This window comes from Erinaceus europaeus, chromosome 12 (assembly GCF_950295315.1).
Source record: "Erinaceus europaeus chromosome 12, mEriEur2.1, whole genome shotgun sequence".
NCBI classification, from domain to species: Eukaryota; Metazoa; Chordata; class Mammalia; order Eulipotyphla; family Erinaceidae; genus Erinaceus; species Erinaceus europaeus.
Genome location: NC_080173.1, coordinates 45,756,557 through 45,784,013, shown reverse-complemented (window position 1 = coordinate 45,784,013; position 27,457 = coordinate 45,756,557). Strand labels below are relative to the sequence as shown.

The 27,457-nt window shown below is 46.7% G+C and overlaps 4 non-coding genes across 4 annotated transcripts; all 4 read right to left on the bottom strand.

The window, feature by feature from the left end:
* Positions 1–6,077: 6,077 nt before the first annotated feature.
* Positions 6,078–6,268, bottom strand: LOC132542175 (U2 spliceosomal RNA). The gene has a single exon (XR_009553297.1). It is a non-coding gene; the product is annotated as a U2 spliceosomal RNA (small nuclear RNA).
* Positions 6,269–13,030: 6,762 nt separating this feature from the next.
* On the bottom strand, positions 13,031–13,221 carry LOC132542163 (U2 spliceosomal RNA). The gene has a single exon (XR_009553285.1). It is a non-coding gene; the product is annotated as a U2 spliceosomal RNA (small nuclear RNA).
* A 6,796-nt stretch (positions 13,222–20,017) lies between these two features.
* LOC132542162 (U2 spliceosomal RNA) lies at positions 20,018–20,208 on the bottom strand. Its single transcript, XR_009553284.1, has one exon. It is a non-coding gene; the product is annotated as a U2 spliceosomal RNA (small nuclear RNA).
* Positions 20,209–27,004: 6,796 nt separating this feature from the next.
* On the bottom strand, positions 27,005–27,195 carry LOC132542160 (U2 spliceosomal RNA). The gene has a single exon (XR_009553283.1). It is a non-coding gene; the product is annotated as a U2 spliceosomal RNA (small nuclear RNA).
* Positions 27,196–27,457: the final 262 nt, after the last annotated feature.

Sequence of the window (27,457 nt, the reverse complement as noted above, 5' to 3'; positions counted from 1 at the left end):
CTATTATTCTTCACTGGCAAACACCATCTACCCTCCCATCTATTAAGGTCAAATGGAGAGACCCACTCGATAAAATTTGGAAAGGGCCTGACCCATTATTGGCCATGGGAAGGGGTTTCGCATGCATTTTTCCTCAAAATTTCTCTAAACCTGTCTGGGTTCCTGCCTGCCATGTCCGACAATACCCGCAGGATGGCGCTGTTATTCCTGAAGAACAAGAAATACTACAAGAGGACCAGATGCAGGATACATCCCAGGACCCGTAATACGACATGGCAGAACCTACAAAATCTGGCTCACAGAGACCTCTCTCCTACCCTTTCCCTGTATGTCTTATGTTATAACTGGCTAGTTGTTTTTGTGAGTGAGTGTGTTGAATGACAAAAAAAAATTTTTTTTTTTTTGCATGACCCATCTGCTTGGAGTACTCTAAAAGGTAATTGGCTTTGTATAAAAATGCTGGACGCAGCCAAAGTTTCTGGAGACGTCCAGAAACATTCCAATTTTTTTTTCTCTTTCTCCCTCTTTTGAATTTTATATATAGTTTTGGTATATATGTAAGTGTTTAGTCTTAAACTGTGTGACTAATGACAGATTTACATTTGTTTTTAAATAATGTGTTTTTATAACAAAAGTTCTTTTTCCTCCAGTTTGTTATAATTAAATGTTTATGGGTATGTCTCAACTTTGGTAACACTAACTTAACGGTCAAAAGTGTAACCCTACAGCTACACTTTTACCAGACAAGGTAAAAATTAATTTGTTAAGGTAACTTACTATTTAGGTAAAAGTCTAAATGTTCAACGTGGCTATTCATTCCCAAAACTAAACTATATAAATTTTATATACAGGACACCTTTGAAGGGCCCCCAAAGGTGCCCTGTAAACTATCTTGTGGAAATTAATCCACAACAGATCTGGCATCAATCTGGCACTGTAAACGTTAAAATCATTGTCACGAATATGCGTTAACTCTCTAAGCAATTTGAGTCTGTTTAAAATACATATTTTAGCTAAAATTGGTCTCAAGATCCTGCGGTAGAGGCTGCTACAGGAGGTCACATTAGATGACCTTTAAATAAAATCATAAAGAGATTCTAAACCAATTATAATCATCGAGGTATCAACTGTAACAAACCTATAACTTGTTACAAGTTCAAATTAACCACGAGAAGCAGATTATTTGTGTTTCTTTCACAGGAATCCCGGAAAAACCATCTGAACCTCTGCACACCCTGACGTCACCCACTAGATGGCACGACTACCGTGGCACACCCCCCGAAACCCTAGATGTCACTCAACACGATCTGAAGAACCTGATACACAGACTCCAAGGACAGAACTTTCTTCATGCCTGGTTACCGTTCCTGCTTCTGACCTGCTTGTCACGTGTTGGCAGTTCCAGCTGGCTATCTACAGAAAAGCAACATTCCAGCGGCTGACCTCCCTCATGCAGCGTTGCATCCCCTGCCAATTTCTTCCCCTAGCCATCTACTTCGGACTGAGACTTGTATCGGACTTTCTGACATACCCTATATACATTTGACACAATTTTGAAGCAGCTTATTTCCCTTCATGCTGCTGGTTTTTCATAGACTGATCCTGAGTAATTCATAGACTTTACAGACTGTTGCCTTGAGGACTATACAATGCCAAATAGCCCCTCTGTTTGGTGGGTCATGCCTCCCGCCTCCCCCTCATTATGTACCCTTGCCCCTTTCCCCACCCAAGCAGGGAATGTTCCTTTACACACCAATCCTTCCCTTCACACCACACTGGCTTTACTACTCCCCTACTTGTCCCTTCCTATTTTGTTATATCATTTAGGCTTATGCCCAAAAGGTTTCTGCCCCATGATAGTCTTTTATAGACTTTGTACATCTTATGCAATTACTAGATAGAAAGATAGAAAAGATGTAGAGATATTGTGAAGAGATGGTTGAGCAGGCTGCGCTTAAACCTATGAGATGAGTCTCTCCAGGTAAGTCTCTCTCTCTAAAGAGGGGTTGAGCACAGGAGGACGCATAAATCTCACAAGGTTCACAGCCATTTAAGCCTTCCATCCTTCACAGAAAGTCCTACATCTTCCCATCTGAGCATGGCATTCCTCTAAAACATTTAAGCCTGCTCCATTCCATTTTTCTTTACTGTGTCCATTTAGATATAAAGGGATAGGAGGAGATGTTGCTGAGGAGTTATTCTGTTGCAGTCTCCGCCCCCAGGTTTTACTACGCCCCCACGAAACCCTAGCATTGCCCCCTTCAACCAATCCTGGCCCTATACGTCACCCCTGGTTGTCGCCCAATAAAAAGCCCCCTCACCCCCCCCCCTGGGCTCTCAGCTCTCCCTCTCTGAGGTCTCGCTCCCTGCTCTCCCCCCATGGTCAGTCATTGCCGGCTGGCTCCACGTGGTCTGAACCAAACCCCCCCCCCATCCTATAATAAAGATTTGTGTACCCCTTTGCTCTGGACGTCCGCTCTCTTCTCCGCGGTGCAGCCCAACACCAGACCACCACAACAACACTTTTGAGGGCGTCGGGGCTGTAGCACAGTGGGAGAAGTGGACATGGTGCGAAACTCGAGGACCGGCATAAGGATCCCGGTTCGAGCCCTGGCTCCCCACCTGTAGGGGGGTCGCTTCAGAAGTTGTGAAGCAGGTCTGTCTTTCTCTCCCCCTTTGTCTTCCCTTCCCCTCTCCATTTCTCTCTGTCCTATCCAAGAACAACGACATCAATAACAACAACAATAATAACCACAAAAATGATAAAAACAAGGACAACAAGAAAAGGAAAATAAAAAATAAAATATTTTTTAAAATACCCTCTTTTTAAATAAAAACTATGGTTACTTCTTCTCATTTCCACATTTACATAGAAATAATCAATTCGGGAGTCGGGCTATAGCGCAGCGGGTTAAGCGCAGGTGGCACAAAGCACAAGGACCGGCATAAGGATCCCGTTTTGAACCCCGGCTCCCCCACCTGCAGTGGAGTTGCTTCACAGGCTGTGAAGAAGGACTGCAGGTGTCTATCTTTCTCTCCTCCTCTCCTCTCTCCATTTCTCTCTGTCCTATCCAACAACGACAACAACAATAATAATAACTACAACAAAAAAAAAAACAAGGGCAACAAAAGGGAATAAATAAATAAAATAAATATATATAAAAAAAGAAATAATCATCTCAGGGGCCAGACAGTAACGCAGCTGGTTAAGCGCATGTGGCATGAAGCACAAGTAATGGGATAAGGATCGGAGTTCAAGACTCCGGCTCCCCACCCGAAAGGGGTGGAGGTCACTTCACAAGCGGTGAAGCAAGTCTGTAGGTGTCTATATTTCTTCTTTTTAAAAATATATTCATTCCCTTTTGTTGCCCTTCTTATTTATTGTTGTAGTTATTATTGCTGTTGTTACTGATGACATCGTTGGTGGATAAGACAGAGAAATGGAGAGAGGAAGGGAAGACAGAGGGGGAAGAAAAAGACAGAACTTGCAAACCTGCTTTACCGCTGGTGAAGCGACATCCTACAGGTGGGGAGCCCGGGGCTCGAACCGATATCCTTACTCCGGACCTTGCAATTAACCCACTTGCGCTGAACCGGCTGCTCTACCACCCAGCTCTCCAGGTGTCTATCTTTCTCTCCCCCTCTCTGGATTTCTCTCTGTCCTATCCAATAATAATTTACAGCGACAACAATAATAACAACAAGAAGCAACAAAAAGGAAAAAATAGCCTCCAGGAACAGTGTTTTGTAGTGCAGGCAGGGCAGGAAAGAAGAAAGGAAAGGAGGCCGGCAGGCATCTCTACCTTCTTCTTCTAGCGTTTGCCCTTCTTCCGTAGCCAGTCAACAGTGTCAGGTTGAGCCCGATGTAAAGTTTCGAGACCTCCTTTGAATCTGGAGAGGTGGCAGTCGTTGACTATGTGGGGCATAGTCTGTCTGGAGCCGCAGGGGCAGTTCGGGTCGTCTCTGGCTCCCCAGCGATGGAACATAGCGGCGCACCGGCCATGGCCTGTTCGATAGCGATTGAGGAGGGCCCAGTCATAACGTGCTAGGTCAAAGCCGGGTTGACGCTTGCAGGGGTCTGTGATGAGGTGTTTGTTCTTTACCTCAGCTGACTGCCAACTCTGTTTCCAAGAGTCTGGAACAGAGAAGTTCAGTGTAGGCGTAGGGGACCAGATTGGGTGACGAGACGTCAAGCGTTGGACAGGGTAGGCGAAGATATCCGCGTAGATTGGCAGGTCCGGTCGAGCGCAGACGTGGGAAATGAACTTAGATGATGCCGCATCCTGACGAATATCTGGCGGGGCGATGTTGCTAAGAACTGGCAGCCATGGAACCGGGGTGGAACGGATGGTTCCAGAAATGATCCTCATGGAGGAATATAATTTGGAATCGACCAAGTGGACATGGGGGCTACGGAACCATACTGGGGCACAGTATTCTGCAGTGGAATAGCATAATGCCAGAGATGATGATCGTAGTGTGGAAGCACTCGCGCCCCATGAGGAGCTGGCCAGTCTTGCAATGATGTTATTCCTCGTGCCCACCTTTGCTGCAGTTTTTATGAGATGTTCGTGAAATGACAGAGTGCGATTGAGACTGGCTGGGCTTCATGCCGGATTCTCGTATCGCCAAGATGCACATTAAGCTCACGTGAGGCCGAGGCATGGAGTAGATGGAAAACAGATGATACCGTTTTTGCAGTGCTAGGGATTAGTCGCCATTTTTTACAGTAATCAGATATCAGAGACATGTCTTTCGTTAGTGTTTCCTCGAGGATGTTGAACTTTGATGCCTGAGTTGCACAGCAGATGTCATCAGCGTAGATGAACTTCCTTGAAGAAGTTTCTGGGAGGTCATTGATGTAAATATTGAATAGCGTAGGAGCCAGAACAGAGCCCTGGGGGAGGCCACTTGAGACAAGTCTCCATCTGCTAGACTTGTCACCCAGATGCACTCGGAATCTTCTGTTTTGGAGAAGAAACGATATAGTGTTGGCCACCCATGGAGGCAGGCATCTTGAGATCTTGACTAGGAGACCACGGTGCCAAACCATGTCATAGGCTGCTGTGAGATCAACAAAGACAGCACCCGTCTTTAAATTCTTCTGGAATCCATTCTCAATGTAAATTGAGAGGGCCAGGGCTTGTTCCCAGGTAGATCTTCCTGGGCGGAAACCAGCTTGGGCGGGTGATAGGAATTTCTCTGTAAGATGAGAAATACGTGACAGAAGCAGCCTCTCAAGGAGTTTGTAACACATGGAGAGGAGAGAAATTGGTCTATAGCTGGCGGCCAGTGTTGGGTCTTTCTTTGGTTTCAAAACCGCTATAATCTTCAAGCGACGCCAAACTTTGGGCATAGACTCAGATTCCAAGATGTGGGACAGGAATGAAGCGAGCCACTTCTTTGCCACGGGACCCAGGTTAAGAATGAGTTCTGGGGTGATGTTATCATAGCCAGCAGCTGTTCCCGGTTTAACCCTCTTCAAAGCGTCTTCCAGTTCAGACAGTGTAAAGGGAGAGATTTTTGGAGATGGACAAGATAAGCGGAAGTGGGATGACCACTCATGGAAAATTTCTCTTCCAGACTGGGTCGATCTTAGCACGTCCAACTTGAGTTAGGTGACTGGCCACTGAGTTTGGAGATAAGGGAGGATGGGAGACGGAAGGGGGTTGGCTACCAGGACCCAGTCAGTGAAGAAGCTTCCAGGCCTTCCTACTTGAGGCCTCCTACTTGATGCTGCTGGGTTTTTGGCTAGGTGGAAACTCCATTGGCTGCTTACATGCTAGAATAATTTAAAACCGCATGTTTAATTCAGGAAGAGCTCCGTGGGGAAGGACGTAGAGGAAAACGAATCTTTGCAAAAGCTACATACGTGCTGGACACCTCCGAGTTAAGGGAGTTAAAGACACATGGTACCAAACGCAGGGACTGGGGAGCCCGGAGGGTAGTAGCGCAGGTGCTCCGTTAACAGTAAGCGAAATGACAACATCGCATGTAGCAGTGACGGTAAGCCTGTACAAATCAACTACCTTGAAATCCCGAAAAACCTTTCCTTATAGGACAACACTGCTGCCCAGCGGGGACGCACCGTTTCTGGAAGTACTGCAATACCAGGTCGATGCGTGGAGCGGACGGAGCAAGCCCCTATTCCGACTCCCTGCTCCAAAAATCCATTTAATATAATGTCCTCGGATAGAGGACGTATCAGATATTAAACTGATAAGAACAGATACTACACTTGATCTTAGCCAAAAGGCCGAGAAGCGATACTGCGCGCCCTCGCCCTGCTGCCGCCCTCCTCCGGTCACCCGCTTTCAGATCACGGTGAGTCAGTCGACTCACGCTCCGGGAAAGGCTCGGCGCCGCGGTGTCTCCACAGACTCCTCCAGGCCCTCACAAGTCTGCACAGACCTGCTTTCATAACAAACCTGGGAAAGTGAACTTGAGTTAGACAATTCCCGACTGAGGGGCAATTTCTTATTTCTACCAATGCACGCCCCGCCCTTTCCCGCGGAGGCAGGCGGGGCTGCTGCGCGTCCGACTCCTCCCCAACCACCTTGCGTCCCAGTGCTTGCCATCCTTCTCCTCTTAGTTGTCGTATTATCGTTATCGTTATCGTTATGGTTTGTTTGTTTGTTTGTTTGTTTGTTTGTTTGGCTTCAGATCCTCTTAACCGGGCGGGGGCCGGTCTGTGGCACACCCACAGCAAGCAACCTCACCATCCGCAAGGATCTGGGCTCAACCCACCGGGGCCCCACACCTAGGGGGAAAGTGGCACAAAGTAGTGCTACTCTTCGTCTTCTCCCTTTCCTCTCTGATTTTGTCTCGTTCTTTCTCTCTCTCCTTCTAGCTTTCTCTTTAATAAATAAGTAAAATTTAAAAAATAGAGGTCCAAGGGGGACGCCTTGATTGGGGTTGGCCTGTAGCTTGCTGCCTTGGGCCAGTATGGCTTCACATCTAACCCCCTCTCATTTAAATAAAGTTATGACTATCTGGGCATGAGACCCAAGTGTCTCCCCCAGAGGGTCTGGATCATCATCATGGTCCGTTCCCACAAACAACTGGGGAGACCATAACCAGGCATCACGTAGTTTATTAGGAAAACGAAGACATCGCAGGCAGATAGACATGTGTGGGTCATCTAGGGAGAATGTTGACTAGCTGATAAGTTTGGATTTTTTTCTTTTCTTTTTTCTCCTTTTTAAAATTATCTTTCTTTATTTAAAGGCTAGAAACAGCCAGAAATCAAGAGAGCATGGGGAGGGAGAGAGGGAGAGAGAAAGAGAGATACCTGCAGCCCTGCTTCACCACTCTTGAAGCTTTCTCCCTGCGTGTGGGAACCAGGGGCTTGAACCCGGGTCCTTGTGCACTGTAATGCATGCACTTAGCCAGGTGTGCCACCACCTGGGCCCTCTTTTCAATTTAAAAAAATATATTTTATTTATTTCATTTTTAACATTTATTTATTTCCCTTTTTGTTGCACTTGTTGCTTTTCATTGTTGTAGTTATTGTTGTTGATGTTGTCGTCGTTGTTAGGTAGGACAGAGAGAAATGGAGAGAGGAAGGGAAAACAGAGAGGGGGAGAGAAAGACAGACACCTGCAGACCTGCTTCACCGCCTGTGAAGCGACTCCCCTGCAGGTGGGGAGCCGGGGGCTGGAACCGGGATCCTTACGCCGGTCCCTGCGCTTTGCGCCACATGCGCTTAACCCACTGCGCCACCGCCCGACCCCTCAATTTTTTTCTTTTTTTATTGCCACCGTGGTGGTTATCTCTGGGGTTCTATGCTGGCGCTAGGAATCCACTGCTCCTGGAGGACACTTTTTGTCTATTCTTTCTGCCTTCCTTCCTTTCTTTTCTGTATATATATATATATATATTTTTTTTTTTTTTTTTTTTTTTACCAAAGCACTGGTTTATGGTGGTGCAGGGAACTGAATCTGGGCTCAGGCTTGACAGTCTGTTTGCATAGCCATTATGCTATCTACCCATCCCCCCTTTCTTTCTTTCTTTTTCTTTCTTTCTTTACTTCTTTCTTTATGTCTTTCATTCTTTTTTATGTTATTTCTTTTTTAAAAATATTTTTCCTTTTGTTGCCCTTGTTGTCTTTTCATTGTTGTAGTGGTTATTATTGTTGTTCTTCTTGTTGTTGATGTCGTCGTCATTGTTACATAGGACAGAGAGATATGGAGAGAGGAGTGGAAGACAGAGAGGGGGAGAGAAAGTTAGACACCTGCAGACCTGCCTCACCACTTGTGAATTGACTCCCCTGCAGGTGGGGAGCCCGAGGCTCCAACCGAGATCCTTATTCTGGTCCTTGTGCCATGTGCGCTTAACCCTCTGTGCTACTACGGCTCGACTCCCACTTCTTTTCCTTTCCTTCTTTCTTTCTTTCTTTCTTCCTTCCTTCCTTCCTTCCTTTTCTTTCTACTTCATTTAAGAAGGAACGGGGAGCTAGAGAAGGAGAGAGAGAAAGACACCAGCACACCTGCTTCAGGCTGGAGAAGCCTTCTCCACTGCAGGTGGGGAGCAAGTGCTTGAACCCTTGCACATGGTAGTGTGTGCTCTCAACCCCAAAGTCTGGCTCTTTTATTCCAGTCTGGAATGGCTTTCTCACTGGTCTGTTAAATGACTGGTCCTGCCCTCCTGGTGAAACTTTCTGAGTCTCTGCCCTCTTCTTTTCCAAGCTCTGCTTTCTAGCTATCCCATAATACTTAGTACTTCCTCAGGTGTCTTATCTATGACTTCCCTGTCAGTGCCAGAGCCAACAACACAAGTGGTCCAAGTAACAAAAACTCTGAGCCTCAGGTAATTTTGTAATGTCCATGTCTTGCCCTAATTATGCAGGAGGAGGAGGAGGAGGAGGAGGAGGAGGAGGAGGAGAGCACATCAGACTAAGTGCACACATTATCATGCACACGCAAGGACTTGGGTTCAATCCCCAGCTCCCCTACCTGCAGGGCTCCAAAATGGCCACAAGGAGTGGGGAGTTAGTAGTCCTGCACTGAGCTCCAGGGATTCCTCTGGTGGCAGGGAAAAAAGAAAAGGAAATAAAAAACAAACAAACAAACAAACAAACAAGGGGCCAAGCGGTTGAGTACCTGGCTAAGCACACACATTACAGTGTGCAGGGAGGGACTCAGGTTCAAGACCCTGGTCCCCACCTGCAGGGGGAAAAAGCTTCATGAGTGGTGAAGCAGGGCTGCAGGTGTTATCTCTGTCTCTTTCTTTCGCTATCTCCTCCTCCCTCTCAATTTCTCTCTCTCTCTCTCTCACTATCTAATAATAAATATATAAATAAAAGATAAAAGATAAAAGAAACAGGGAGTTGGGTGGTAGCACAGAGGGTTAAGTAGCACAGGTGGTGCAAAGCGCAGGGACTGGCTTAAGGATCCCAGTTTGAGCACCTGGCTCCCTACCTCTAGGGGAGTCGCTCCCTTCACGGGCAGTGAAGCAAGTCTGCACGTGTCTATCTTTCTCTCCCCGTCTCTATCTTCCTTTCTTCTCTCCATTTCTCTCTGTCCTATCTAACAACTATGACATCAATAACAACAACAATAATAACTACAACAACAATAAAAACAACAAGGGCAACAAAAATTGAAAATAAATACATACATATAAACAATATAAAAGAAAAATAGAAAGAGGAAGAGGGAGAGAGAGGAGAGAAAGAGGGGAAGATGGAAAAGTTAAGTGGTGGAAAGACAGCATAGTGGTTGTGCAAAGGACTTGCATGCCTGAGGCTCTGAGGTCTCACATTCCATCCCTAAAACCATCATAAGCTAGTGCTGAGTAGTGCTGTAGTACAGAAAATAGAAATAATGCTAGGGCTGAGCAGTGGTATACTAGGTTAAGTGCACGTATTAGAATGCACAAAGACCTGGGTTCAAGCCCTTGGCCCACACCTGCAGGGGAAAGTTTCATAAGCAGTAAAATACAGGGCCGGCTGGTGATACATCTAGTTGAGCACACACGTTACAGTGCACAAGGACCCAGGTTCGAGCCCCCAGTACCCATCTACAGGAGGAAAGCTTTGCGAGTGGTGAAGCAGGCCAGCAAGTGTCTCTGTCTCACTCCCTCTCTATCTCCTCCTTCCTTCTTGATTTCTTTCTTTCTTTTTTTTTTTTTTTAATAATTTCTTAAAGTTTTTTTCTTTTCTTTTTTTTTTTTTTAGCAGAGCACTGCTCAGCTCAGGTTTAGGGTGGTGCGGGGGATTGAACCTGGGACTTGGGTGCCTCAGGCATGAGAGTCTCTTTGCATAAGCATTATGCTTGAAAATCCAGTCTCTATGACTTGTTCAGAATGTCATGATTGGCATACCCAAGGGCCAGCAGAATGTGTGCCTGACATTCTGAGTGCATTTGAGATCCTGAGCTAAAACAGCTTGTACACTGGAGTAAGGTTCATATCCAGCTGGATCCAGGATCCAGTCAAGACTCAGTCAAGGTGCAGGCTGGAGAAACAGCATAATGGTTATGCAAATAAACTTCCACACCAGAGCTACTAAAGGGACCAAATTCAATGCCCAGAACCACCATAAGCCAGAGCCGAGCCAAGCCGAGCCCTGGTGAGCAAAAATAAAACAGACCAACAACCTCCCAAGGCAGCTGGTACAGAGGATGAAGCACTGGACTCTGCAGCATGAGATCTGGGCTTCACTCCCCAGCAGCACATATTCCACAGTGGTGCTCTGGTTCTCCCTCTCCCTACTTCATCTCTCTCATTAGTAAGTAAATAAATAAAAGATTAAACAATACTGACAACAATAACGAGAACTATAGAACTCCACCAAACGGCTCACTTGGTAGAGTATATGTTTTAACCAGGGTTCTAGCCCCAGGTCAGACCAGTGGGTCAGCAAGCACAGGGGAAACTACGTGAGCAGAGGAAAGGTGTTGTGGTGTCTCTCCTCAAAAAATGAAATTAAGAAAGAAAGAAAGAAAGAAAGAAGCTTGACAAGAATCGTGTGGGCACTGAGCACACCAGCTATAGCATTGGTTGCAAAATTATAATTTGGTGATGTATACCCCATAATCTTACAATTTTGAGAACCATATTAGTCACAAGCAAAAAAAAAAAAAAACAAAAAAACACACCTTTTTTTTTAACCTCCAACTTTATCTCTGGGGCTCAGTGCCAGCAATTTGAATCCACTGCTCTTGGAGGCTATTTTTTTTTTTTTTAAATTTATTGGATAGGAAAAAGAGAAAGTGAGAAAGAAGGGGGCTGAGTGGTGGCACACCTGGTTAAGCACACATGTCAGGACCCTGATTCAAGCCCCCAGTCTCTACATACAGGGGGAAAGCTTCACAAGTGGTAAAGCAGGGCTGCAGTGTCTCTCTCCCTCTCCCTCTCTATCTCCTCTTTCCTTTTAAATTTCTGGCTGTCTCTATCAAATAAATAAATATTATAAAAAAACTATTCTCTAAAAAAATAAAGAAGAAAGGAAGAGAGAAGATAGACACCTGCAAACCTGCTTCTCCACTTGTGAAGCTTCCCCCTGCTGGTTCAGAGTGGGGGTTCGAACCTGGGTCCTTGCACCGGTTCTTGCACTTAGTACTATGTGCCTTTAACCGGGCGTGCCACCGTCCACCCCCAAGCAATTGTTTGTCTCCTCTCTCTCTGCCCTTCCCCCCACCTCTTTCTTTAACCAGAGGATTGATTATCTCTGGTTTATAGCAGTGCGGAGATGGGGGGTTGGTGGGGACACCTGACCCTGAGACTTCGAAGCCTCAGGCATCAGAGTCTCTTTGCATAACCATTAGGATGCTCTCTACCCCACCCGCAAATGCTTTTACTACAATAAATAAATAAATAAATAAACAAACAAACAAATCGCCTTTCAGGCAGTGACAGCCTCCCCACGAGAACATTCCTTTGGCAAGGACCTCCTCCATCCTTCTGCTGAAGAGCAGAAGCTGAAGCACAAGAAGAAGCGTCTGGTGCAGAGCCCCAGCTCTTACTTCATGGATGTCAAGTACCCAGGATGCTATAAAATCACCACCGTCTTTAGCCATGCATAAACTGTCCTCTGCCAGGCCACAGGAGGAAAAGCAAGGCTTACAGAAGGATGCTCCTTTCAGACAGAAGCAGCGCTAAAAGCACCCCGAACCAAGATGAGTGGGAAATCATCCCAATAAACACATTTTGGTAAAAGGCGAAAGTTTTATGCGGTCTGAAGAGAAACCAAAGTATACAAACATATTTTGGATATATCAACAACAACAAAAGTAAATCAATCAATCAATCAATCAATCAATCAATCCCCCAAAGGAACCGAGATGGCCCCACTGCACGGAGAAAGCTTCTCAGCAGGGTGGGTGGTAAACCTCAGTGCTGCAGGGGTCAATCTGCCTCTGTCTCAAAGAAAAGGGAAAAGAAATTGGTAGCAATAGAGGGGGCGAGTGGAAAAAAGACAAAGAAGTAGAAGAAGAAATAGGAAACACAGATGAGACAAGTAGAGAGCCAGGTGTGCAGACAAAGGAAGGAGCGTTTCAATGTAGTAGCAGCGGGGGTGGGGTGGGGTTGGGCGAAGTGCGAGCCCCTCCCTGCAGGTGAGCTTGAGCAGCAAGCCCTTGAGAATGAATCCCTGGCAGGGGGAGTGTGAGAGGCCAGCTGGCGGGAGCTTAGGACCCCGCCCTGGCAGAGGCTGGTGGTTGGTCCTTAGACAGGGTGGTGGCTGAAGTGGCATGAACTGGAAAGGCTGGCTGGTGTTCACAAGGCCTCAGGGTCCCGTTCGAAGCAGGAGCAAGCTTTTTCCTGAATGGGCGAGGTAGGGGGGTGCTCTGTTTGCCTTTAACAAATGTCCTGGAATTGTGGCCCAGCAGGATAACATGTTTGTGTTAGCGCGTAGCAGCTAGCTAGCTAGCGTACAGTACAGCACGTCCTGCTCCTCGAGATGACCTTATGTGGAGGCAACCTAAAGGGAGGAAGAGAGTGCAGTGGTGACCCTACGCGCAAGAGTGTGGGCTGGGCTGGCACTAGCATGCCTGTGGGAGCTTTCCTTCGACTTGAGTTTTCTCCCCAGTGGGGGTGCACCGTTCCTGGAAGTACTGCAATACCAGGTCGATGCGTGGAGCGGACGGAGCAAGCCCCTATTCCGACTCCCTGCTCCAAAAATCCATTTAATATAATGTCCTCGGATAGAGGACGTATCAGATATTAAACTGATAAGAACAGATACTACACTTGATCTTAGCCAAAAGGCCGAGAAGCGATGCTGCGCGCCCTCGCCCTGCTGCCGCCCTCCTCCGGTCACCCGCTTTCAGATCACGGTGAGTCAGTCGACTCACGCTCCGGGAAAGGCTCGGCGCCGCGGTGTCTCCACACACTCCTCCAGGCCCTCACAAGTCTGCACAGACCTGCTTTCATAACAAACCTGGGAAAGTGAACTTGAGTTAGACAATTCCCGACTGAGGGGCAATTTCTTATTTCTACCAATGCACGCCCCGCCCTTTCCCGCGGAGGCAGGCGGGGCTGCTGCGCGTCCGACTCCTCCCCAACCACCTTGCGTCCCAGGGCTTGCCATCCTTCTCCTCTTAGTTGTCGTATTATCGTTATCGTTATCGTTATGGTTTGTTTGTTTGTTTGTTTGTTTGGCTTCAGATCCTCTTAACCGGGCGGGGGCCGGTCTGTGGCACACCCACAGCAAGCAACCTCACCATCCGTAAGGATCTGGGCTCAACCCACCGGGGCCCCACACCTAGGGGGAAAGTGGCACAAAGTAGTGCTACTCTTCGTCTTCTCCCTTTCCTCTCTGATTTTGTCTCGTTCTTTCTCTCTCTCCTTCTAGCTTTCTCTTTAATAAATAAGTAAAATTTAAAAAATAGAGGTCCAAGGGGGACGCCTTGATTGGGGTTGGCCTGTAGCTTGCTGCCTTGGGCCAGTATGGCTTCACATCTAACCCCCTCTCATTTAAATAAAGTTATGACTATCTGGGCATGAGACCCAAGTGTCTCCCCCAGAGGGTCTGGATCATCATCATGGTCCGTTCCCACAAACAACTGGGGAGACCATAACCAGGCATCACGTAGTTTATTAGGAAAACGAAGACATCGCAGGCAGATAGACATGTGTGGGTCATCTAGGGAGAATGTTGACTAGCTGATAAGTTTGGATTTTTTTCTTTTCTTTTTTCTCCTTTTTAAAATTATCTTTCTTTATTTAAAGGCTAGAAACAGCCAGAAATCAAGAGAGCATGGGGAGGGAGAGAGGGAGAGAGAAAGAGAGATACCTGCAGCCCTGCTTCACCACTCTTGAAGCTTTCTCCCTGCGTGTGGGAACCAGGGGCTTGAACCCGGGTCCTTGTGCACTGTAATGCATGCACTTAGCCAGGTGTGCCACCACCTGGGCCCTCTTTTCAATTTAAAAAAATATATTTTATTTATTTCATTTTTAACATTTATTTATTTCCCTTTTTGTTGCACTTGTTGCTTTTCATTGTTGTAGTTATTGTTGTTGATGTTGTCGTCGTTGTTAGGTAGGACAGAGAGAAATGGAGAGAGGAAGGGAAAACAGAGAGGGGGAGAGAAAGACAGACACCTGCAGACCTGCTTCACCGCCTGTGAAGCGACTCCCCTGCAGGTGGGGAGCCGGGGGCTGGAACCGGGATCCTTACGCCGGTCCCTGCGCTTTGCGCCACATGCGCTTAACCCACTGCGCCACCGCCCGACCCCTCAATTTTTTTCTTTTTTTATTGCCACCGTGGTGGTTATCTCTGGGGTTCTATGCTGGCACTAGGAATCCACTGCTCCTGGAGGACACTTTTTGTCTATTCTTTCTGCCTTCCTTCCTTTCTTTTCTATATATACATATATATATATATATATATATATATATATATATACTTTTTTTTGTTTGTTTGTTTGTTTTTTTTTTTTTTTACCAAAGCACTGGTTTATGGTGGTGCAGGGAACTGAATCTGGGCTCAGGCTTGACAGTCTGTTTGCATAGCCATTATGCTATCTACCCATCCCCCCTTTCTTTCTTTCTTTTTCTTTCTTTCTTTACTTCTTTCTTTATGTATTTCATTCTTTTTTATGTTATTTCTTTTTTAAAAATATTTTTCCTTTTGTTGCCCTTGTTGTCTTTTCATTGTTGTAGTGGTTATTATTGTTGTTCTTCTTGTTGTTGATGTCGTCGTCATTGTTACATAGGACAGAGAGATATGGAGAGAGGAGTGGAAGACAGAGAGGGGGAGAGAAAGTTAGACACCTGCAGACCTGCCTCACCACTTGTGAATTGACTCCCCTGCAGGTGGGGAGCCCGAGGCTCCAACCGAGATCCTTATTCTGGTCCTTGTGCCATGTGCGCTTAACCCTCTGTGCTACTACGGCTCGACTCCCACTTCTTTTCCTTTCCTTCTTTCTTTCTTTCTTTCTTCCTTCCTTCCTTCCTTCCTTTTCTTTCTACTTCATTTAAGAAGGAACGGGGAGCTAGAGAAGGAGAGAGAGAAAGACACCAGCACACCTGCTTCAGGCTGGAGAAGCCTTCTCCACTGCAGGTGGGGAGCAAGTGCTTGAACCCTTGCACATGGTAGTGTGTGCTCTCAACCCCAAAGTCTGGCTCTTTTATTCCAGTCTGGAATGGCTTTCTCACTGGTCTGTTAAATGACTGGTCCTGCCCTCCTGGTGAAACTTTCTGAGTCTCTGCCCTCTTCTTTTCCAAGCTCTGCTTTCTAGCTATCCCATAATACTTAGTACTTCCTCAGGTGTCTTACCTATGACTTCCCTGTCAGTGCCAGAGCCAACAACACAAGTGGTCCAAGTAACAAAAACTCTGAGCCTCAGGTAATTTTGTAATGTCCATGTCTTGCCCTAATTATGCAGGAGGAGGAGGAGGAGGAGGAGGAGGAGGAGGAGGAGAGCACATCAGACTAAGTGCACACATTATCATGCACACGCAAGGACTTGGGTTCAATCCCCAGCTCCCCTACCTGCAGGGCTCCAAAATGGCCACAAGGAGTGGGGAGTTAGTAGTCCTGCACTGAGCTCCAGGGATTCCTCTGGTGGCAGGGAAAAAAGAAAAGGAAATAAAAAACAAACAAACAAACAAACAAACAAGGGGCCAAGCGGTTGAGTACCTGGCTAAGCACACACATTACAGTGTGCAGGGAGGGACTCAGGTTCAAGACCCTGGTCCCCACCTGCAGGGGGAAAAAGCTTCATGAGTGGTGAAGCAGGGCTGCAGGTGTTATCTCTGTCTCTTTCTTTCGCTATCTCCTCCTCCCTCTCAATTTCTCTCTCTCTCTCTCTCACTATCTAATAATAAATATATAAATAAAAGATAAAAGATAAAAGAAACAGGGAGTTGGGTGGTAGCACAGAGGGTTAAGTAGCACAGGTGGTGCAAAGCGCAGGGACTGGCTTAAGGATCCCAGTTTGAGCACCTGGCTCCCTACCTCTAGGGGAGTCGCTCCCTTCACGGGCAGTGAAGCAAGTCTGCACGTGTCTATCTTTCTCTCCCCGTCTCTATCTTCCTTTCTTCTCTCCATTTCTCTCTGTCCTATCTAACAACTATGACATCAATAACAACAACAATAATAACTACAACAACAATAAAAACAACAAGGGCAACAAAAATTGAAAATAAATACATACATATAAACAATATAAAAGAAAAATAGAAAGAGGAAGAGGGAGAGAGAGGAGAGAAAGAGGGGAAGATGGAAAAGTTAAGTGGTGGAAAGACAGCATAGTGGTTGTGCAAAGGACTTGCATGCCTGAGGCTCTGAGGTCTCACATTCCATCCCTAAAACCATCATAAGCTAGTGCTGAGTAGTGCTGTAGTACAGAAAATAGAAATAATGCTAGGGCTGAGCAGTGGTATACTAGGTTAAGTGCACGTATTAGAATGCACAAAGACCTGGGTTCAAGCCCTTGGCCCACACCTGCAGGGGAAAGTTTCATAAGCAGTAAAATACAGGGCCGGCTGGTGATACATCTAGTTGAGCACACACGTTACAGTGCACAAGGACCCAGGTTCGAGCCCCCAGTACCCATCTACAGGAGGAAAGCTTTGCGAGTGGTGAAGCAGGCCAGGAAGTGTCTCTGTCTCACTCCCTCTCTATCTCCTCCTTCCTTCTTGATTTCTTTCTTTCTTTTTTTTTTTTTTTAATAATTTCTTAAAGTTTTTTTCTTTTCTTTTTTTTTTTTTTAGCAGAGCACTGCTCAGCTCAGGTTTAGGGTGGTGCGGGGGATTGAACCTGGGACTTGGGTGCCTCAGGCATGAGAGTCTCTTTGCATAAGCATTATGCTTGAAAATCCAGTCTCTATGACTTGTTCAGAATGTCATGATTGGCATACCCAAGGGCCAGCAGAATGTGTGCCTGACATTCTGAGTGCATTTGAGATCCTGAGCTAAAACAGCTTGTACACTGGAGTAAGGTTCATATCCAGCTGGATCCAGGATCCAGTCAAGACTCAGTCAAGGTGCAGGCTGGAGAAACAGCATAATGGTTATGCAAATAAACTTCCACACCAGAGCTACTAAAGGGACCAAATTCAATGCCCAGAACCACCATAAGCCAGAGCCGAGCCAAGCCGAGCCCTGGTGAGCAAAAATAAAACAGACCAACAACCTCCCAAGGCAGCTGGTACAGAGGATGAAGCACTGGACTCTGCAGCATGAGATCTGGGCTTCACTCCCCAGCAGCACATATTCCACAGTGGTGCTCTGGTTCTCCCTCTCCCTACTTCATCTCTCTCATTAGTAAGTAAATAAATAAAAGATTAAACAATACTGACAACAATAACGAGAACTATAGAACTCCACCAAACGGCTCACTTGGTAGAGTATATGTTTTAACCAGGGTTCTAGCCCCAGGTCAGACCAGTGGGTCAGCAAGCACAGGGGAAACTACGTGAGCAGAGGAAAGGTGTTGTGGTGTCTCTCCTCAAAAAATGAAATTAAGAAAGAAAGAAAGAAAGAAAGAAGCTTGACAAGAATCGTGTGGGCACTGAGCACACCAGCTATAGCATTGGTTGCAAAATTATAATTTGGTGATGTATACCCCATAATCTTACAATTTTGAGAACCATATTAGTCACAAGCAAAAAAAAAAAAAAACAAAAAAACACACCTTTTTTTTTAACCTCCAACTTTATCTCTGGGGCTCAGTGCCAGCAATTTGATTCCACTGCTCTTGGAGGCTATTTTTTTTTTTTTTAAATTTATTGGATAGGAAAAAGAGAAAGTGAGAAAGAAGGGGGCTGAGTGGTGGCACACCTGGTTAAGCACACATGTCAGGACCCTGATTCAAGCCCCCAGTCTCTACATACAGGGGGAAAGCTTCACAAGTGGTAAAGCAGGGCTGCAGTGTCTCTCTCCCTCTCCCTCTCTATCTCCTCTTTCCTCTTAAATTTCTGGCTGTCTCTATCAAATAAATAAATATTATAAAAAAACTATTCTCTAAAAAAATAAAGAAGAAAGGAAGAGAGAAGATAGACACCTGCAAACCTGCTTCTCCACTTGTGAAGCTTCCCCCTGCTGGTTCAGAGTGGGGGTTCGAACCTGGGTCCTTGCACCGGTTCTTGCACTTAGTACTATGTGCCTTTAACCGGGCGTGCCACCGTCCACCCCCAAGCAATTGTTTGTCTCCTCTCTCTCTGCCCTTCCCCCCACCTCTTTCTTTAACCAGAGGATTGATTATCTCTGGTTTATAGCAGTGCGGAGATGGGGGGTTGGTGGGGACACCTGACCCTGAGACTTCGAAGCCTCAGGCATCAGAGTCTCTTTGCATAACCATTAGGATGCTCTCTACCCCACCCGCAAATGCTTTTACTACAATAAATAAATAAATAAATAAACAAACAAACAAATCGCCTTTCAGGCAGTGACAGCCTCCCCACGAGAACATTCCTTTGGCAAGGACCTCCTCCATCCTTCTGCTGAAGAGCAGAAGCTGAAGCACAAGAAGAAGCGTCTGGTGCAGAGCCCCAGCTCTTACTTCATGGATGTCAAGTACCCAGGATGCTATAAAATCACCACCGTCTTTAGCCATGCATAAACTGTCCTCTGCCAGGCCACAGGAGGAAAAGCAAGGCTTACAGAAGGATGCTCCTTTCAGACAGAAGCAGCGCTAAAAGCACCCCGAACCAAGATGAGTGGGAAATCATCCCAATAAACACATTTTGGTAAAAGGCGAAAGTTTTATGCGGTCTGAAGAGAAACCAAAGTATACAAACATATTTTGGATATATCAACAACAACAAAAGTAAATCAATCAATCAATCAATCAATCAATCAATCAATCCCCCAAAGGAACCGAGATGGCCCCACTGCACGGAGAAAGCTTCTCAGCAGGGTGGGTGGTAAACCTCAGTGCTGCAGGGGTCAATCTGCCTCTGTCTCAAAGAAAAGGGAAAAGAAATTGGTAGCAATAGAGGGGGCGAGTGGAAAAAAGACAAAGAAGTAGAAGAAGAAATAGGAAACACAGATGAGACAAGTAGAGAGCCAGGTGTGCAGACAAAGGAAGGAGCGTTTCAATGTAGTAGCAGCGGGGGTGGGGTGGGGTTGGGCGAAGTGCGAGCCCCTCCCTGCAGGTGAGCTTGAGCAGCAAGCCCTTGAGAATGAATCCCTGGCAGGGGGAGTGTGAGAGGCCAGCTGGCGGGAGCTTAGGACCCCGCCCTGGCAGAGGCTGGTGGTTGGTCCTTAGACAGGGTGGTGGCTGAAGTGGCATGAACTGGAAAGGCTGGCTGGTGTTCACAAGGCCTCAGGGTCCCGTTCGAAGCAGGAGCAAGCTTTTTCCTGAATGGGCGAGGTAGGGGGGTGCTCTGTTTGCCTTTAACAAATGTCCTGGAATTGTGGCCCAGCAGGATAACATGTTTGTGTTAGCGCGTAGCAGCTAGCTAGCTAGCGTACAGTACAGCACGTCCTGCTCCTCGAGATGACCTTATGTGGAGGCAACCTAAAGGGAGGAAGAGAGTGCAGTGGTGACCCTACGCGCAAGAGTGTGGGCTGGGCTGGCACTAGCATGCCTGTGGGAGCTTTCCTTCGACTTGAGTTTTCTCCCCAGTGGGGGTGCACCGTTCCTGGAAGTACTGCAATACCAGGTCGATGCGTGGAGCGGACGGAGCAAGCCCCTATTCCGACTCCCTGCTCCAAAAATCCATTTAATATAATGTCCTCGGATAGAGGACGTATCAGATATTAAACTGATAAGAACAGATACTACACTTGATCTTAGCCAAAAGGCCGAGAAGCGATGCTGCGCGCCCTCGCCCTGCTGCCGCCCTCCTCCGGTCACCCGCTTTCAGATCACGGTGAGTCAGTCGACTCACGCTCCGGGAAAGGCTCGGCGCCGCGGTGTCTCCACACACTCCTCCAGGCCCTCACAAGTCTGCACAGACCTGCTTTCATAACAAACCTGGGAAAGTGAACTTGAGTTAGACAATTCCCGACTGAGGGGCAATTTCTTATTTCTACCAATGCACGCCCCGCCCTTTCCCGCGGAGGCAGGCGGGGCTGCTGCGCGTCCGACTCCTCCCCAACCACCTTGCGTCCCAGGGCTTGCCATCCTTCTCCTCTTAGTTGTCGTATTATCGTTATCGTTATCGTTATGGTTTGTTTGTTTGTTTGTTTGTTTGGCTTCAGATCCTCTTAACCGGGCGGGGGCCGGTCTGTGGCACACCCACAGCAAGCAACCTCACCATCCGTAAGGATCTGGGCTCAACCCACCGGGGCCCCACACCTAGGGGGAAAGTGGCACAAAGTAGTGCTACTCTTCGTCTTCTCCCTTTCCTCTCTGATTTTGTCTCGTTCTTTCTCTCTCTCCTTCTAGCTTTCTCTTTAATAAATAAGTAAAATTTAAAAAATAGAGGTCCAAGGGGGACGCCTTGATTGGGGTTGGCCTGTAGCTTGCTGCCTTGGGCCAGTATGGCTTCACATCTAACCCCCTCTCATTTAAATAAAGTTATGACTATCTGGGCATGAGACCCAAGTGTCTCCCCCAGAGGGTCTGGATCATCATCATGGTCCGTTCCCACAAACAACTGGGGAGACCATAACCAGGCATCACGTAGTTTATTAGGAAAACGAAGACATCGCAGGCAGATAGACATGTGTGGGTCATCTAGGGAGAATGTTGACTAGCTGATAAGTTTGGATTTTTTTCTTTTCTTTTTTCTCCTTTTTAAAATTATCTTTCTTTATTTAAAGGCTAGAAACAGCCAGAAATCAAGAGAGCATGGGGAGGGAGAGAGGGAGAGAGAAAGAGAGATACCTGCAGCCCTGCTTCACCACTCTTGAAGCTTTCTCCCTGCGTGTGGGAACCAGGGGCTTGAACCCGGGTCCTTGTGCACTGTAATGCATGCACTTAGCCAGGTGTGCCACCACCTGGGCCCTCTTTTCAATTTAAAAAAATATATTTTATTTATTTCATTTTTAACATTTATTTATTTCCCTTTTTGTTGCACTTGTTGCTTTTCATTGTTGTAGTTATTGTTGTTGATGTTGTCGTCGTTGTTAGGTAGGACAGAGAGAAATGGAGAGAGGAAGGGAAAACAGAGAGGGGGAGAGAAAGACAGACACCTGCAGACCTGCTTCACCGCCTGTGAAGCGACTCCCCTGCAGGTGGGGAGCCGGGGGCTGGAACCGGGATCCTTACGCCGGTCCCTGCGCTTTGCGCCACATGCGCTTAACCCACTGCGCCACCGCCCGACCCCTCAATTTTTTTCTTTTTTTATTGCCACCGTGGTGGTTATCTCTGGGGTTCTATGCTGGCACTAGGAATCCACTGCTCCTGGAGGACACTTTTTGTCTATTCTTTCTGCCTTCCTTCCTTTCTTTTCTATATATACATATATATATATATATATATATATATATATATATACTTTTTTTTGTTTGTTTGTTTGTTTTTTTTTTTTTTTACCAAAGCACTGGTTTATGGTGGTGCAGGGAACTGAATCTGGGCTCAGGCTTGACAGTCTGTTTGCATAGCCATTATGCTATCTACCCATCCCCCCTTTCTTTCTTTCTTTTTCTTTCTTTCTTTACTTCTTTCTTTATGTATTTCATTCTTTTTTATGTTATTTCTTTTTTAAAAATATTTTTCCTTTTGTTGCCCTTGTTGTCTTTTCATTGTTGTAGTGGTTATTATTGTTGTTCTTCTTGTTGTTGATGTCGTCGTCATTGTTACATAGGACAGAGAGATATGGAGAGAGGAGTGGAAGACAGAGAGGGGGAGAGAAAGTTAGACACCTGCAGACCTGCCTCACCACTTGTGAATTGACTCCCCTGCAGGTGGGGAGCCCGAGGCTCCAACCGAGATCCTTATTCTGGTCCTTGTGCCATGTGCGCTTAACCCTCTGTGCTACTACGGCTCGACTCCCACTTCTTTTCCTTTCCTTCTTTCTTTCTTTCTTTCTTCCTTCCTTCCTTCCTTCCTTTTCTTTCTACTTCATTTAAGAAGGAACGGGGAGCTAGAGAAGGAGAGAGAGAAAGACACCAGCACACCTGCTTCAGGCTGGAGAAGCCTTCTCCACTGCAGGTGGGGAGCAAGTGCTTGAACCCTTGCACATGGTAGTGTGTGCTCTCAACCCCAAAGTCTGGCTCTTTTATTCCAGTCTGGAATGGCTTTCTCACTGGTCTGTTAAATGACTGGTCCTGCCCTCCTGGTGAAACTTTCTGAGTCTCTGCCCTCTTCTTTTCCAAGCTCTGCTTTCTAGCTATCCCATAATACTTAGTACTTCCTCAGGTGTCTTACCTATGACTTCCCTGTCAGTGCCAGAGCCAACAACACAAGTGGTCCAAGTAACAAAAACTCTGAGCCTCAGGTAATTTTGTAATGTCCATGTCTTGCCCTAATTATGCAGGAGGAGGAGGAGGAGGAGGAGGAGGAGGAGGAGGAGAGCACATCAGACTAAGTGCACACATTATCATGCACACGCAAGGACTTGGGTTCAATCCCCAGCTCCCCTACCTGCAGGGCTCCAAAATGGCCACAAGGAGTGGGGAGTTAGTAGTCCTGCACTGAGCTCCAGGGATTCCTCTGGTGGCAGGGAAAAAAGAAAAGGAAATAAAAAACAAACAAACAAACAAACAAACAAGGGGCCAAGCGGTTGAGTACCTGGCTAAGCACACACATTACAGTGTGCAGGGAGGGACTCAGGTTCAAGACCCTGGTCCCCACCTGCAGGGGGAAAAAGCTTCATGAGTGGTGAAGCAGGGCTGCAGGTGTTATCTCTGTCTCTTTCTTTCGCTATCTCCTCCTCCCTCTCAATTTCTCTCTCTCTCTCTCTCACTATCTAATAATAAATATATAAATAAAAGATAAAAGATAAAAGAAACAGGGAGTTGGGTGGTAGCACAGAGGGTTAAGTAGCACAGGTGGTGCAAAGCGCAGGGACTGGCTTAAGGATCCCAGTTTGAGCACCTGGCTCCCTACCTCTAGGGGAGTCGCTCCCTTCACGGGCAGTGAAGCAAGTCTGCACGTGTCTATCTTTCTCTCCCCGTCTCTATCTTCCTTTCTTCTCTCCATTTCTCTCTGTCCTATCTAACAACTATGACATCAATAACAACAACAATAATAACTACAACAACAATAAAAACAACAAGGGCAACAAAAATTGAAAATAAATACATACATATAAACAATATAAAAGAAAAATAGAAAGAGGAAGAGGGAGAGAGAGGAGAGAAAGAGGGGAAGATGGAAAAGTTAAGTGGTGGAAAGACAGCATAGTGGTTGTGCAAAGGACTTGCATGCCTGAGGCTCTGAGGTCTCACATTCCATCCCTAAAACCATCATAAGCTAGTGCTGAGTAGTGCTGTAGTACAGAAAATAGAAATAATGCTAGGGCTGAGCAGTGGTATACTAGGTTAAGTGCACGTATTAGAATGCACAAAGACCTGGGTTCAAGCCCTTGGCCCACACCTGCAGGGGAAAGTTTCATAAGCAGTAAAATACAGGGCCGGCTGGTGATACATCTAGTTGAGCACACACGTTACAGTGCACAAGGACCCAGGTTCGAGCCCCCAGTACCCATCTACAGGAGGAAAGCTTTGCGAGTGGTGAAGCAGGCCAGGAAGTGTCTCTGTCTCACTCCCTCTCTATCTCCTCCTTCCTTCTTGATTTCTTTCTTTCTTTTTTTTTTTTTTTAATAATTTCTTAAAGTTTTTTTCTTTTCTTTTTTTTTTTTTTAGCAGAGCACTGCTCAGCTCAGGTTTAGGGTGGTGCGGGGGATTGAACCTGGGACTTGGGTGCCTCAGGCATGAGAGTCTCTTTGCATAAGCATTATGCTTGAAAATCCAGTCTCTATGACTTGTTCAGAATGTCATGATTGGCATACCCAAGGGCCAGCAGAATGTGTGCCTGACATTCTGAGTGCATTTGAGATCCTGAGCTAAAACAGCTTGTACACTGGAGTAAGGTTCATATCCAGCTGGATCCAGGATCCAGTCAAGACTCAGTCAAGGTGCAGGCTGGAGAAACAGCATAATGGTTATGCAAATAAACTTCCACACCAGAGCTACTAAAGGGACCAAATTCAATGCCCAGAACCACCATAAGCCAGAGCCGAGCCAAGCCGAGCCCTGGTGAGCAAAAATAAAACAGACCAACAACCTCCCAAGGCAGCTGGTACAGAGGATGAAGCACTGGACTCTGCAGCATGAGATCTGGGCTTCACTCCCCAGCAGCACATATTCCACAGTGGTGCTCTGGTTCTCCCTCTCCCTACTTCATCTCTCTCATTAGTAAGTAAATAAATAAAAGATTAAACAATACTGACAACAATAACGAGAACTATAGAACTCCACCAAACGGCTCACTTGGTAGAGTATATGTTTTAACCAGGGTTCTAGCCCCAGGTCAGACCAGTGGGTCAGCAAGCACAGGGGAAACTACGTGAGCAGAGGAAAGGTGTTGTGGTGTCTCTCCTCAAAAAATGAAATTAAGAAAGAAAGAAAGAAAGAAAGAAGCTTGACAAGAATCGTGTGGGCACTGAGCACACCAGCTATAGCATTGGTTGCAAAATTATAATTTGGTGATGTATACCCCATAATCTTACAATTTTGAGAACCATATTAGTCACAAGCAAAAAAAAAAAAAAACAAAAAAACACACCTTTTTTTTTAACCTCCAACTTTATCTCTGGGGCTCAGTGCCAGCAATTTGATTCCACTGCTCTTGGAGGCTATTTTTTTTTTTTTTAAATTTATTGGATAGGAAAAAGAGAAAGTGAGAAAGAAGGGGGCTGAGTGGTGGCACACCTGGTTAAGCACACATGTCAGGACCCTGATTCAAGCCCCCAGTCTCTACATACAGGGGGAAAGCTTCACAAGTGGTAAAGCAGGGCTGCAGTGTCTCTCTCCCTCTCCCTCTCTATCTCCTCTTTCCTCTTAAATTTCTGGCTGTCTCTATCAAATAAATAAATATTATAAAAAAACTATTCTCTAAAAAAATAAAGAAGAAAGGAAGAGAGAAGATAGACACCTGCAAACCTGCTTCTCCACTTGTGAAGCTTCCCCCTGCTGGTTCAGAGTGGGGGTTCGAACCTGGGTCCTTGCACCGGTTCTTGCACTTAGTACTATGTGCCTTTAACCGGGCGTGCCACCGTCCACCCCCAAGCAATTGTTTGTCTCCTCTCTCTCTGCCCTTCCCCCCACCTCTTTCTTTAACCAGAGGATTGATTATCTCTGGTTTATAGCAGTGCGGAGATGGGGGGTTGGTGGGGACACCTGACCCTGAGACTTCGAAGCCTCAGGCATCAGAGTCTCTTTGCATAACCATTAGGATGCTCTCTACCCCACCCGCAAATGCTTTTACTACAATAAATAAATAAATAAATAAACAAACAAACAAATCGCCTTTCAGGCAGTGACAGCCTCCCCACGAGAACATTCCTTTGGCAAGGACCTCCTCCATCCTTCTGCTGAAGAGCAGAAGCTGAAGCACAAGAAGAAGCGTCTGGTGCAGAGCCCCAGCTCTTACTTCATGGATGTCAAGTACCCAGGATGCTATAAAATCACCACCGTCTTTAGCCATGCATAAACTGTCCTCTGCCAGGCCACAGGAGGAAAAGCAAGGCTTACAGAAGGATGCTCCTTTCAGACAGAAGCAGCGCTAAAAGCACCCCGAACCAAGATGAGTGGGAAATCATCCCAATAAACACATTTTGGTAAAAGGCGAAAGTTTTATGCGGTCTGAAGAGAAACCAAAGTATACAAACATATTTTGGATATATCAACAACAACAAAAGTAAATCAATCAATCAATCAATCAATCAATCAATCAATCCCCCAAAGGAACCGAGATGGCCCCACTGCACGGAGAAAGCTTCTCAGCAGGGTGGGTGGTAAACCTCAGTGCTGCAGGGGTCAATCTGCCTCTGTCTCAAAGAAAAGGGAAAAGAAATTGGTAGCAATAGAGGGGGCGAGTGGAAAAAAGACAAAGAAGTAGAAGAAGAAATAGGAAACACAGATGAGACAAGTAGAGAGCCAGGTGTGCAGACAAAGGAAGGAGCGTTTCAATGTAGTAGCAGCGGGGGTGGGGTGGGGTTGGGCGAAGTGCGAGCCCCTCCCTGCAGGTGAGCTTGAGCAGCAAGCCCTTGAGAATGAATCCCTGGCAGGGGGAGTGTGAGAGGCCAGCTGGCGGGAGCTTAGGACCCCGCCCTGGCAGAGGCTGGTGGTTGGTCCTTAGACAGGGTGGTGGCTGAAGTGGCATGAACTGGAAAGGCTGGCTGGTGTTCACAAGGCCTCAGGGTCCCGTTCGAAGCAGGAGCAAGCTTTTTCCTGAATGGGCGAGGTAGGGGGGTGCTCTGTTTGCCTTTAACAAATGTCCTGGAATTGTGGCCCAGCAGGATAACATGTTTGTGTTAGCGCGTAGCAGCTAGCTAGCTAGCGTACAGTACAGCACGTCCTCCTCCTCGAGATGACCTTATGTGGAGGCAACCTAAAGGGAGGAAGAGAGTGCAGTGGTGACCCTACGCGCAAGAGTGTGGGCTGGGCTGGCACTAGCATGCCTGTGGGAGCTTTCCTTCGACTTGAGTTTTCTCCCCAGTGGGGGTGCACCGTTCCTGGAAGTACTGCAATACCAGGTCGATGCGTGGAGCGGACGGAGCAAGCCCCTATTCCGACTCCCTGCTCCAAAAATCCATTTAATATAATGTCCTCGGATAGAGGACGTATCAGATATTAAACTGATAAGAACAGATACTACACTTGATCTTAGCCAAAAGGCCGAGAAGCGATGCTGCGCGCCCTCGCCCTGCTGCCGCCCTCCTCCGGTCACCCGCTTTCAGATCACGGTGAGTCAGTCGACTCACGCTCCGGGAAAGGCTCGGCGCCGCGGTGTCTCCACACACTCCTCCAGGCCCTCACAAGTCTGCACAGACCTGCTTTCATAACAAACCTGGGAAAGTGAACTTGAGTTAGACAATTCCCGACTGAGGGGCAATTTCTTATTTCTACCAATGCACGCCCCGCCCTTTCCCGCGGAGGCAGGCGGGGCTGC